Source organism: Arachis hypogaea, chromosome 19 (assembly GCF_003086295.3).
Source record: "Arachis hypogaea cultivar Tifrunner chromosome 19, arahy.Tifrunner.gnm2.J5K5, whole genome shotgun sequence".
Classification (NCBI taxonomy): domain Eukaryota; kingdom Viridiplantae; phylum Streptophyta; class Magnoliopsida; order Fabales; family Fabaceae; genus Arachis; species Arachis hypogaea.
In genome coordinates, this window is record NC_092054.1 from 102,595,002 (window position 1) to 102,603,635 (window position 8,634).

The following is an 8,634-nucleotide window of genomic DNA, read 5'->3' on the forward strand; positions in this document are numbered from 1 at the left end:
TTGTGCCCAACTCGCACCAGGCACCGACGCGTTCGCGTACATGCCGACTGCGCGCACCCTTGCAATTCAACCATCGACGCGCTAGCCGACGTGACGGAAATTGGCTAATTAAGAATTGTTATAAGATATGCGTTGCAAGTATAGTTCTTAACCAACCAGAAATCCGCTTATCAATTTAAAAAGGGTTGTCACAAGAATTAAAATTAAAATACTGGGAGTATAAATCCCAGGTCGTCTCCCAACGAGCTGCAGAAATGTGTGCTATTTTACTAATCAGATGTTTTCAAAAAGAGTTTGAGTTGAATAAACAGGAAATTAAATTGGAGAAATTAAGTAATTTAAATAAAAGCCTTGACTGGGAGTAGATTAGTTGGAAGCCCTATTCTTGTTGCAGTACTCTCAAGATTAATTGATAATTGAAGGTTGTTCTATTTAGTGATCCCTTACTAGGTAAGGAAAAGTCAAACAAGTTGGAATGTTGTTTCTATTCACAAGTCCCAATCCGCTTACTTGGAAGGACTGGCGTTAGTGACTAGAGAGCAATCCAACAATAAACCCAATTACAATTTCTCCTTTGAGCATTCCAACTCAAGGGTTCCTTTCAACCAACTCCCCATCAAGTTAGGGAACTACTCGCTCATTGTGAATGTGGAATTCATAACATAGAAAAGAGGATTAAAGAAAGACATGATAAATAAAACTCAAAGGAACCAATTAAAAATAAAAGTAACTCTTGTATTAATAAATTCTAAAATAATCCAATAGTAAAATTGAGTAAATTAAAGGACATGGAAGAGCAAAGCCAAGTAAAGAAAATGAACTAGAATGACGAAGTCTTGATGAGGTAATAACTCTTTTCAATATCCCAATGCAAAGAGCAAAATAAAATCCTAAGAACTATGGATGTGTAGAAAAAACCTAGAGGAGGAGTAAAACTAGATCTAAAAACTAAAAACTGTGTAGAATGAATGTTGTCATTGGTTTCTGCATGTCCTCTGGCTCTAGTCTGCTTTTTCAGACCGAAAACTGGGTCAAAACAGGGTCCAAAATCGCCCCCAGCGATTCTGCAGATTATGCAGATCGCGCACGTCATGCGATCGCGTCATTCATGCGGACGCGTCGTTCGGAGTTTTGCTTTTCCACGCGGGCGCTAAAGGAGTAGAATCATCCTTAATGTGCTCAAGGCAACTCAAGTGGTCGGCCACTAAATTCTGGTTACCACTCCTATCCTTAATTTCCAAATCAAATTCTTGTAAGAGCAGTATCCAACGTATAAGCCTTGGTTTGGACTCCTTTTTAGCTAATAAATACTTTAGAGCTGCGTGGTCTGAATACACTACTACTTTAGTACCAATTAAATAGGCTCTGAATTTATCCAGAGCAAAAACAATAGCAAGCAGCTCTTTCTCAGTAGTAGTGTAATTGGACTGAGCGGCATCTAAAGTTTTAGACGCATAAGCAATAACAAAGGGGTCCTTACCTTCACGCTGAGCTAGTGCTGCTCCTACTGCATGATTGGAGGCGTCGCACATTATTTCAAATGGCTGGCTCCAGTCTGGTCCTCTCACAATTGGAGCTTGAGTCAGGGCGGTCTTCAGCTTATCAAACGCTTGTTTGCAATCCTCACTGAACTCGAACTCAATATCTTTCTGCAGTAGCCTGGATAAGGGAAGTGCTACCTTACTGAAGTCCTTAATGAATCTCCTGTAAAAACCTGCATAGCCAAGGAACGAACGGACTTCCCTCACAGAAGAGGGGTAAGGTAAACTAGAAATAACATCCACCTTTGCTGGATCTACAGAAATGCCAGTATTAGACACAACATGTCCTAGTACAATACCTTGTTTTACCATAAAGTGACATTTTTCAAAATTTAATACAAGGTTTGTACTGACACATCTATCTAATACTCTAGATAATCCATCTAAGCAAAGGCTAAAGGAATCGCCGTACACACTGAAATCATCCATAAAAACTTTCATATAGTCCTCAATAAGAACAGAGAAAAGACTCATCATGCACCTCTGGAAAGTAGCTGGTGCATTGCACAAGCCAAAGGGCATTCTCTTGTAAGCATAAGTCCCAAAAGGACATGTAAAAGTGGTATTTTCCTGATCCTCAGGAGCTATATGAATCTGGAAATAACCTGTGTAACCATCTAAAAAACAATAATGTGATTTACCTGACAGGCGATCCAGCATTTGATCAATGAATGGAAGAGGATAGTGATCTTTACGAGTTGCTTGGTTGAGGCGTCTGTAGTCAATGCAGACCCTCCAAGCATTCTGTACTCTGGTTGCTATGAGCTCTCCATGCTCATTCTTCACTGTAGTGACGCCAGACTTCTTGGGGACTACTTGTACTGGGCTTACCCATTCACTTTCTGAAATGGGATAGATGATGTCTGCCTCCAGTAGTCTGGTCACTTCCTTCTTGACAACCTCTAAGATAGTGGGGTTCAGTCTTCTCTGGGGTTGACAGACAGGTCTTGCTCCCTCTTCTAAAAATATCCTATGCTCACAGACTTGAGGGTTGATGCCTACTAAGTCTGCCAAACTCCACCCAATTGCCTTCTTGTGCTTCCTCAGCACACTAAGTAACTGCTCTTCCTGTTGAGAAGTGAGTTCCCTTGCAATGATAACTGGAAACTTCTGCTCGTCTTCAAGGTAAGCATATTTGAGGTGTGGAGGAAGGAGTTTTAATTCTAACTTTGGATCATGGTCAGGCTCTAGGTTGTCTGGAGCTGGCAACAATGGTAAAGCACTGTCATTGTCCTCTGAGAATGTCCCCACACTTAGACCTTGTCCTATGTACTTCTCTTCGAATTCCTCCTGGTGAACTTCAGCCACGGTTTCATCTATAATGTCACACTAGAGGATAGAATGATCCTCCGGAGGATGTTTCATAACTCCATTCAGATTGAAGATTACTACTCGGCCATCTATTTCAAAAGAGTATGTTCCTGAAAAGCATCTAATTTGAACTTCGAGGTCTTTAGGAATGGTCTTCCGAGTAGGATTGATGATGGCTTCTCTGAGTCATTTTGGGGCATCTCCAGAATATAAAAATCAGTGGGAAACGTGAGCCCCTTAATGCCCACTAATACATCTTCAGCAACTCCGGCCACTGTAATAATGCTTTTATCTACTAACACAAAACGAGCTGCCGACCTTTTTAAGGGAGGGAGCCTCAAAATATCATATATGGACAAAGGCATTATACTCACACATGCTCCTAAATCACACATGCAGTCAGAAATTATCACACCACCAATAGTACAATTAACCATACAATGACCTGGGTCACTACATTTTTCAGGTAAACCACCCATTAAAGCAGATATGGAACTACCTAAAGGAATAGTTTCTAATTCATTAATTTTGTCTTTATGTATACATAAATCTTTTAGAAACATTGCATATTTAGGTACCTGTTGAATAACATCAAAAAGAGGAACAGTTATCTCAACCTTTTTGAATATCTCGACCATTTTGGGATCAGGTTCCAGCTGCTACCTGGGCTTCCTTGCAAGTTGTGGAAATGGAATGGGAGTGGTGTTTTCTGCAGTACCTGCGCCCTGTGGTGCTTCCTCCTGTAGCTGAATTTCTTCTTTTTCAGCTATGTCCTGTATGTCCTCTTCCTCTTCAACATCTTCTATTTCCACTGCCTCTTCAGCTGAGGCATTTTCTGGTGGGCTTGGCTCCTCCTGATTCCTCTCCTGCAGTGTGGTTCCAGACCTTAGGGTGATGGCATTAATACCACCCTTGGGATTGGGTAATGGTTGAGAGGGAATTCCACTGGAGCTCAAAGGTTGGTTATTGGAGTTATTCATTGATCCAATCTGGGAGACAAGAGCTTGCAAAGTAGCGTTCAGACCATTTAGAGTGGCATTAATGTTATTTTCCATGGTCTGCTGTCTCCGATCAATAGATTGTAGTAAGTCATCATTAGCAGATGAAGAAGGATAGGTAATTTGAGAGGTCTGCTGTTGGGTATTCTGTGGTCATTAAGATTGCCTCAGATGAGGTGCTCTGTAAGGCTGGTACTAATTCTGCTACCTGTTGTTGTTATTATTCTACCTCTGATTTCCCTGATTGTCTCTACCTCCTCTGTTGTTGTTGTCCCTCCAATTCTGGTTGGAATTGTCCTGCCATCCATGGTTGTAATTGTCACCTTGATTGTACCCTTGGTTGGGGCGGTCATAGAAGTAATGAGTGGTTGCCACGGTGTTGTCTTCCTGCTAGAGCTGCGGACATTCATCAGTATAATGGCTATAATCAACACAGATTCCACAAACTCTATGTGGGACTAACTGTTGGCTTTGTTGTGGTGGAGAAGGTTGAGCTTGCTGAACTTGTTGTTGATTCAATTGCATCTGCTTCAGCAAATTGGTCATTTCACAGATACTCTGAGTTAGAGCAGCAGTCTCTCTGCTAGAGGATACTTCTACAACGGCTTTTGAATGGCCTTGTTTCTGCCTGTGATTCCGAGTAGATTCAGCTAAGTCGCTGATCAATTGCCATGCCTCATCAGTGGTCTTGTACTTTTTCATAGACCCATTGCTAGCACTTTCCAATGTGGTCTTATCTTGGGGCCTCATGCCCTATGTGACGTAACCGAGTAACACTATCTTGTCAATCATATGGTGGGGGCAAGCTTCCAGAAGATTATTGAAGCGCTCCCAGTATTCATAGAGAGTCTCAGATTCGTCCTGAACAATCATGGAAATATCTTTCCTTAGTTTATCTGTAACTTTAGCTCGAAAGAATTTTTCCAAAAATTCTCTTCTAAGTGTATCCCAGTTGGATACAGTTACTGCGGGTTGAGTGTAGTACCACTCTCTTGCCTTTCCCTCAAGAGAAAATGGAAAAGCTTTCAGCAAAATTGAAGTTCCATCTGCACCATCACACCTGACAGTAGAACAGGCTACTTGAAAATCTCTCAGGTGCTTGATAGGCTCTTGAGCAGGTAAGCCATGAAACTTGGGCATCAAATTGAGCAGTGCGGTCTTTATTTCAAAGTCTGTAGCCACCGCTGGGTGATGCGCTTGAAACGATTGCATTGTAAAATCAGGGGCTCCAGCCTCCTGGATAGTAACTCTCCTAGGTGCTGCCATTTCACCTATACGTAAATCAACCGAATCAGTAGAACGGGGGCTGGTTTCTTCCTCAAATGACGTTTCAGATCCACCCTTAGAGAGGACTAACCAACGCCGAGCTTGCCTTATTCGTGAAATAGTTCTTTCAATCTCAGGATCGAATATTGGCAAGCTTGGATCAGGAAGTGAATGCGTCATCTAGCGAAAGAAACAAGCAGCTCATAGTAGAAAGATAAAATAAAATGCAAATAAATAAATTCCAATTAATAACTTTAGCACTCTATTGCAACTCCCTGGCAACGGCGCCAAAAATTGACGTGACGGAAATTGGCTAATTAAGAATTGTTATAAGATATGCGTTGCAAGTATAGTTCTTAACCAACCAGAAATCTGCTTATCAATTTAAAAAGGGTTGTCATAAGAATTAAAATTAAAATACAGGGAGTATGAATCCCAGGTCGTCTCCCAACGAGTTGCAGAAAGGTGTGCTATTTTACTAATCAGATGTTTTCAAAAAGAGTTTGAGTTGAATAAACAGGAAATTAAATTGGAGAAATTAAGTAATTTAAATAAAAGCCTTGACTGGGAGTAGATTAGTTGGAAGCCCTATTCTTGTTGCAGTACTCTCAAGATTAATTGATAATTGAAGGTTGTTCTGTTTAGTTATCCCTTACTAGGTAAGGGAAAGTCAAACAAGTTGGAATGTTGTTTCATTTCACAAGTTCCAATCCGCTTACTTGGAAGGACCGGCGTTAGTGACTAGAGAGCAATCTAACAATAAACCCAATTACAATTTCTCCTTTGAGCATTCCAACTCAAGGGTTCCTTTCAATCAACTCCCCATCAAGTTAGGGAACTACTCGCTCATTGTGAATGTGGAATTCATAACATAGAAAAGAGGATTAAAGAAAGACATGATAAATAAAACTCAAAGGAACCAATTAAAAATAAAAGTAACTCTTGTATTAATAAATTCTAAAATAATCCAATAGTAAAATTGAGTAAATTAAAGGACATGGAAGAGTAAAGCCAAGTAAAGAAAATGAACTAGAATGACGAAGTCTTGATGAGGTAATAACTCTTCTCAATATCCCAATGCAAAGTGCAAAATATAATCCTAAGAACTATGGATGTGTAGAGAGAAAACCTAGAGGAGGAGTAAAACAAGATCTAAAAACTAAAAACTGTGTAGAATGAATGTTGTCATTGGTTTCTGCATGTCCTCTGGCTCTAGTCTGCTTTTCTGGGCCGAAAACTGGGTCAAAACAGGGCCCAAAATCGCCCCCAGCAATTCTGCAGATTATGCAGATCGCGCACGTCACGCGATCGCGTCATTCATGCGGACGCGTCGTTTGGATTTTTCTTTTCCACGCGGTGCGTCGTCCACGCCTCCGCGTCACCTGTGCTATTCCAATCCGCGCGGTCGCGTTATCCATGCGGCCGCGTCACTTCTCGCTGGTCATGTCCTCAATTTCTTGTGTTCCTCCCATTTTTGCAGGCTTCCTTTCCAATCTCCAATTCATTCATGCCCTATAAAGCCTAAAACACTTAACACACAGATCACGGCATCGAATGGAATAAAGGAGAATTAAAATACATAATTAAAAGTCTCTAGGAAGCAAGTTTTCAATCATGTAATAATTTTAGGAAGGAAATATAAATGCATGCTAATTATATGAATAAGTGGGTAAAGATCATGATAAAACCACACAATTAAACACATTATAAACCATAAAATAGTGGTTTATCACCAGCGCACGGTGCGCGCGCGCGCCGATGGAGATATGTGGACTCTCTGGAACAAAAACCAGAGAGTTGTGCCACAATTGGGCTAACCTTGTGCCAAAACTGACGCGTCCGCGCAAGGTGCGCGTCCGCGCGCCTGCCTCACTGATTCACTCTGGTACAAAAGCCAGAGACTTGAGCCAACTTTGTGTCACTTCTGTGCCTGAGGCACAACTCCCCTCGCGCGCGCGCGATTGACGCGCACGCGTCCCCTGCTAGCATCCTCACCGACGCGCAAGCGCACCTTGCGCGCGCCGGTTGCGCGAGTCAGTTTTATACTTTGTGCCTTGTCCCGTTTTTCTTTCTCTCAAACCCTTTTCTTTCTTAGTTTCTTTTTCTTCTCCCTCCATCTCCTCCCTTCTCCTCTTCTTCTTCCCTACCGCCCCGCCCCCACCACTGTCTCCGGCCACTCACCGGCGACAACCAACTTTTTCCGGTGGCACTACACCTCTCCCATTTTCTTTCTCATCATCACAAAAGAAGATTCGACCTTGTTCCTTCATACTTTTCAAGGTTTCACTTCTTCTACTTCTCTTCTTTATTTTTTCTTGCATTATTTCCTCTAGTTAGATGCTTCTTATTGCTTTACTTAGTTTCCCTTTTACTTGCATGATGATGTTTCTTGCTTTTTGTTTGCTTACCTTTCCTTTTTCCTTATTTCTCCATGGATGTTGAATTTGAGCTTAATTTGCATTAGTAGATTGGTGCACAAAACTGTGATCTCAGGCAACAGCGCCAAAAACACTGTACGCACGTCTTAATTAATCGTTTTTTTTTCACAACTTCGATACAACTAACCAGCAAGTGCACTGGGTCGTCCAAGTAATAAAACCTTACGTGAGTAAGGGTCGATCCCACGGAGATTGTTGGTATGAAGCAAGCTATGGTCATCTTGTAAATCTCAGTCAGGCGGATAATAATTGATTATGGAGTTTTCGAAAATAAATAATAAATAGACAGAAAATAAAGATAGAAATACTTATGTATATCATTGGTGAGAATTTCAGATAAAGGTATAGAGATGCTTTCGTCCCTCTGAACTTCTGTTTTCCTGCTGTCTTCATCCAATCAGTCCTACTCCTTTCTATGGCTGGCTTTATGCAAGGACATCACCGTTGTCAATGGCTACTTTTCATCCTCTCTGTGAAAATGGTCCAAATGCTCTGTCACAGCACGGCTAATCATCTGAGGTTCTCGATCATACTGGAATAGGATTCACCCTCCTTTTGCGTCTGTCACTACGCGCAGCACTCGCGAGTTTGAAGTTCGTCACAGTCATTCAATCCCAGAGTCCTACTCGGAATACCACAGACAAGGTTTAGACTTTCCGGACTCTCATGAATGCCGCCATCAATCTAGCTTATACCATGAAGATTCTGACTAAGAGATCCAAGAGATACTCATTCAATCTAAGGTGGAACGGAAGTGGTTGTCAGGCACGCGTTCGTGGGGGAATGATGATGATTGTCATGCTCATCACATTCATATTGAAGTGCGAATGAATATCTTAGAAGCGGAATAAGTTGAATTGAATAGAGAAACAGTAGTACTTTGCATTAATTCATGAGGAACAGCAGAGCTCCACACCTTAATCTATGGAGTGTAGAAACTCTACCGTTTGAAAATACATAAGTGAAAGGTTCAGGCAGGGCCGAATGGCCAGCCCCCAAAACGTGGTCACAGGATCAAAAATACAATCCAGGATGTCTAATACAATAGTAAAAAGTCCTATTTATACTAAACTAGCTACT

General features: G+C 41.5%; 1 non-coding gene across 1 annotated transcript; it reads left to right on the forward strand.

The window, feature by feature from the left end:
• The first annotated feature begins 4,636 nt into the window (after window positions 1–4,636).
• LOC112780839 (small nucleolar RNA R71) lies at window positions 4,637–4,744 on the forward strand. Its single transcript, XR_003191650.1, has one exon. It is a non-coding gene; the product is annotated as a small nucleolar RNA R71 (small nucleolar RNA).
• Window positions 4,745–8,634: the final 3,890 nt, after the last annotated feature.